Source organism: Citrus sinensis, chromosome 4, assembly GCF_022201045.2.
Source record: "Citrus sinensis cultivar Valencia sweet orange chromosome 4, DVS_A1.0, whole genome shotgun sequence".
Classification (NCBI taxonomy): domain Eukaryota; kingdom Viridiplantae; phylum Streptophyta; class Magnoliopsida; order Sapindales; family Rutaceae; genus Citrus; species Citrus sinensis.
The window spans coordinates 5,878,359-5,884,358 of record NC_068559.1 but is presented as its reverse complement, the minus strand read 5'-3'; positions in this window follow the sequence as shown (position 1 = coordinate 5,884,358).

The window sequence follows — 6,000 nt, the reverse complement described above, 5'->3', positions numbered from 1 at the left end:
ACCTCAATATCAGTCTATGATTATGTGCCTAATTTTCTTCCATCAAAGCCTAAAAAAAAAGAGTTATTATGCGAATTAATATGCTAGTTTATGCAAGTCCATGCCACATTAAACAATTATTTACTGGATTGTTATTGCCCATACCCAAAACTCTTGGTCAATTACACCGCATCTATTTCCAACATTTTTAAGGTACCTCATTATTCAAAGGTGAATGATATTGATATATATAGACATAGGCTGCATATGATAACAATCCAAAAATATAGTTAGTTTCACAAAATGAATATAAAATTATAAACCACGTTGTTAAATTATTTACGACAATTAAGCAAAAAATAATTACATCACCTTCAATCCATTCATTACCCACCATTATCCTTAACCAGTCAGGAGACGTTCATTTGTCTCAATCATCATCTAAGTCCATATGGTTCAATAATGACTCAATATTCCAAAAAATTTTTGAATAATGTTGGTAGGGGAACTTTCAATCCACTTCCACATTCCTTCTCTAATCTTTGTATTAATTAAACTATTTATATTAATTTCATCATCTAAGTCCATATGGTTCAATAATGACTCAACTGGGACAAGTTCATTTGTCTCAATCATTTTCTCCCCTGCAATTTTCTCTCATACTAACTCAATATTTGTATTTGCACAAAGCATCCAAACTTCTTTTAATATAACCCTTTTGAACCTTGTCAAAACATGAATATTCCCACTATTTGGGAAACTATTTTGGGGCGTTTGGAAAACTTCTTCATTAACATCAACTTGGCAATTATCAACCTTAGAGTACCCAACAATCTACACACATGTATTAGAACACTGCATGATAAATGTATATGAATTTTTCTGGAAAAAATTATAAATTCCATACTATTTCAAAGATGCTATAAACTTTTTCACTGACCTCCAATTAGTTTGGTCCATCATCATCTCCTTTAATAGATTCTAACTTCACTTTCCTTGGCTTTTTTATCTCATCTATAGCTATCATATGGTGCAACTTCATATCTTCTCTCATCTCAGCCTTGATTTGATTCTTAAAGTTTTCTAACTCATTTCTTACACTTTTGACTATCGTTTCGACAATATTAGTGTACAAGTTATTATCAAGGCCGACATTTGGCATGACGACATTATTTTTCTATTATAAAAATAATGCGTACATTATCAAATCATGTATAACAACATAATTTATTGACAGTCAATACAAAATTCTAAAACTTTGTGCATAATCAATTAATCATTACTATTACAAAGTACATAAAGTCAGTAAGTAAAATGTTGTACATAAAATAGTATGAATTTTCTCACATTTTGGAATGCGGTGGTTTTATATTTGAAGTCTAAGTTTGAAATTCTTCTGCCTGACTTTATGGGTGCAACCTCGACGAATTGATAGAATTTTTTGTGGTAGTGATATTTCAACATGCTTCACCAACGTGCAATCTCAACATCTCTGTCCTCATGCATTAACAACATCAAAGACTTGTCATTGAACAGCAGAGATTGAAACAAATCGTTCACTTGTCTATCTGGAGGAGGCCCACATGTTTTCCATCTAAGTATATGTGGAGGAGGCCCACATGTTCTCCCAGCCAATGAGATGCTCTCGAACATCCATGCTTACAAAAGTAACATATACAATGAGTATTTAACGATTAATGGTATGCTATGTATTTTACAAAATATAGTTCTTTTTCAACCAATATCAGTACTTGTTCTTACCATAAAACCAGCACTTGTTCTTACCATAAGACTAAATACAAATTCTTTTGGACTGTACTTCTCTTCTGTATAGACTCTATTTGAAATCTTTCTATGGACCAAATTTTATGCCCTCAAAGACATTGCCTTGATAATAGAGTTATAAATTTTAGTCCATACAACAGACCCCTAAAGATACTCATCGAACTCATCAAGATTGTCCACAAGCTTCAGCAAGATCTCGTCAATTACACGTGAATCTAACCTTCCAAAAAGGACTCTCTTCACGAGTAATATAAGTACAAATCTTAATGGTACCTCAACCTCAACTTTAGCGAAGTTGATGGAGGTAAAACATTCTTCAAGGTGCTTGGCAAGGTTTTTAAAAATACAAAATAGGTGCACGAATTTTATGCTGCATGCGCTAGGAGTCCTAACTTTTCTATTCGAAAAGAAATTGTACAAAGAAATAACAAGGGAGATATAAGGCAAAGAGTGTGTTTGTTCAAAAGAAAGATTTCGTGCAAAGAAGCATCTTGACAACCAAAATAAAAAACGAAAACGAAAATTGAGGTCCATGACAAGGACATAATGCAAAGCACATTTTTTTATAAATTTGGAACGTCAGAGTAACTGTTAAGTGTGTATTGCTTTTATTGATACTCATTATCATGACTTAGCATTAGTGAATCACACAATGCTCTTGAGGTGGAGAAGAAAAGTTGAAAATATAGAGTTGGGTACAGCAATTTCCTTGCATTGGGTCAGTGTTCGTTCATCGCAAATCTATGATTATCTGGTAAATGTTTCGAGTGGACATGACCAGGTTAGATTCATGCAAACAGACCTGCATAATCGATTAGCTCGAAGTCGAACATGTAGCTACTTCAATTCAAATGTCGAGACGTGTTCGTGTTATCTTTAAGTAAAACTGGAATTGGACCCATGATCATTCTTTAAACACACTTTAGATTCCCATAACAGACTTACAGACTTGTATTGGTGCGATGGGGGTTCAAGGGCCGACTACCTTTGTTTTGATGATATTATTGCATTTGATTCTACGTATAGAACAAATGCATACTATAAGCCTCTCGTGCTTATTATAGGACTGAACCATTATCAGAAAATGAATGTGTACGGATTTACACTTCTATCTGATGGAACTGAGTACCCTTACATGGGGTTGCTAACGACTTTTTTGGAGGCCATAGATGGTAAATGTCCACAAACACTAATTACTTATAGGGATATAGCAATGAGAAATGCGATTCAAACTGTATTCCTGCATGCAACTCATAGATTGTGTTCATGGTACCTTGCTAGAAATGTACAAACAAATGTAGGAAATGAAAACTTCACCAGAGAATTCAATGAATTCATGTGCAGTCATATGCTAGAGCAAGACTTTGAAGTTCGATGGATTGATTTAATTAATAGATACATCTTGCACAATCATGATTGGGTTAAAAGAATGTATGAAGACCATCACATGTGGCCCGAGACATTTTTACAGGGTCATTTCTTTGGTGAAATGAGGAGCACCCAAAGATTGGAGAGCATGAATGCATACTTGAATAGGTATGTACATAAGAAATTAAGAGTCTTTGAATTTGTACTACAGATTGATAGAATGCTCAAAAGAATGAGACATGATTAATCAAGGGATGTCTTTGATTCTTTTAATGGAACGCCGGTTTTAAGCACCCACTTGCGTCAATTTAAGAAGCACGCAAGTAAAATTTACATAAAAAAATAACGAGATCAAATTGACAAAGAAGGATTGCTTGTAATTGATGAAATAGAAAATATAAAGACAATGGGAAAATAACAGTTAGGTGATACACTGTCTATAGAAAGGAAGGTCACACAAAGCGTACTTGCCCAGTTCAGAGCAAGACAGAGGTCACATATAAGAAGAATCAGAACGTCGATACAAATGCATGCGTCTCTCGGGTTAATGGGAGCATTATATTAACTGGTTTTCAAACACATGATTTAAATGATCCTGCACCTTCTCTTTAAGACAATAATTGTACAAAATTGGCCATGCAATATGTTTGCAATTACGTTTTTCAATTTCAAGTACTTCGCAGATTATTGAATTCCACAGTCAACCAGTTATTGTGGAAATTGTCTCTTCCACTATTTACTATGATTTCTCATCCATTAATTTAATATTACTAATTGTAACGCTGGAAATTCTATATATGATGTGTTGTATGTAATATATTGTATGTAGAGAGTTTCATAACTTAGCATTAACATTTTAATACTTTAAATATGTAAGTTCCAGGTGACAATAGTACGTTCTACTATGTATCTAAAAAATTACATTGTTCATGTTACTTGTGACGACCATGACCTAAATAACGTGGTTTGTACATGGCCTTTGTAGTTGTTATTCCATCTATGTGACGTGTAAATTCACAGGACTTACTCTAATTGTTATGATAGTGCGACCGAGCTCAATCCAACACTAAATCTCGAAGAATATTACATCTCACAGATAGAAGTTGAAGGGTCAGTGTCTTCTTTGCGTCGTCTGATTTGTGCTATAAAATATTCACATCCATTTTGTCATAAATTATAATTTGATTATATCTGCACAAAGCATCCAACATTATTACGATTGGAATAAATGCATTCATAAAGAATTATGATACCTTATACAAAGGGTCAAAAATTTGTGGAGAACCTTGCATATACATTATAATATACAGTCCGCAGTCAAAATCATTTGGTTGCTTAGGAATGTCATTGCAATAAAAAATTTCAAATGTTGAAAATTTCTTCAATTCACATTGTAAACTTTTCATGTCTTCATTCATAATGAGGTCTAAAATTGCTAGCTGCAACGAAAAAAATTATTAATTGTTTACGTATTCAACCTTACTTTCAAAGTAATTAAAACTACTCTTGATTTTAAATAATACAGGGTCTAACAATATTGTCGACGTGTTCTGCATAAGATTGATTGCTTTTTGAACTACATAAAGGATCCTAAATCTCAACTCATATTTCTGAATATTAACATCAATCAGGTACCAGTGACAATTCCCATCATGTATCAGGATGTATATCTGTGATAATCCAATCAGGTAACCATTTAAATTTTTTTTAGGTCAAATTATACCACACCTTCAATGATGAATTTTTTTTCTTGAACTGATTTCTTAGTCATACAGTATACAGACCTTAGAACCACAAGAAAGTTCTGGCATGAATTTTTTCATAAAATTACTGTCCTCTATGAAACGACTCAGGTTACTACCTCTTGTCTTGCATATTGTCTAAGTCATATATGAATATACTATTATTAACAAATAATTCAATATTATCAAATGAAAATTTCTATGTGCAATAGTCACCGAAAATTGCAAAGGCAAGTACCAATTCACTTTTGATTTTGGCAACTTGCATCTCTTTTGGTATGTTAACATTTCAGTAATAGTTGTAATAATCTGCAAAACCAACTTTGTAAATTATACTTAGAATATCATATGCAGAATAGAAGGATAATATATACAACGCACTTCACTGTGAATCCACCTCATTGGGTTTAAAGATAACATTCTAACTCGACAAACAAAATTTATCTCCAATTCAGCGAGCCTCTCCATACACAAACAAAATGGACCACGTTATTAACTCATCTTCTTAATAGTATTATTAATCTTGCACATTATTAATAAAATCAAATTTATTAATAAAAGATATAAGACAAAAAATGTTGAAGTTTTCAACCCTTTGTCCAGATTGTCGTCCAATGCATATGATAAAATACGCAAGACCTCATCCGATATTGGCGTTGTCACCACAAATGATCCAGCTCTATAAAGTGTAGACGGTGGAAAATTCATTTCAGAACTCCTACCAATTCTATTTACGGGTGAGTCTAGAAAATTAATGATGTGCGGAAAATTATTTTCAACCTGATGATAAATTATAAAACAAATATTAACTTATATATCTTATATACAATAAATTAATGGTGATATAATAACAAATGAGACACTAGCCATTTTTTACCTTAAGTCTCTTTTCTTTTCTTTCGTGGGTGGATGAATATGTAATTTCATGCTCTACTTTGAGGCCACAAATGGACTTGCTCTATACGGTGAGCTGTAGTTTCTTTTACCTTGAAGTGATATTTCATCGGTCTCCTCAATGCTCTCTATGGACGAGTTCAACAAAGGAATTGATTTTGAAACATTATCTTTAACCTGAAAAAAATATTTTTAATCACATATAAAATCGCCAATTATATGTTACCGTGTA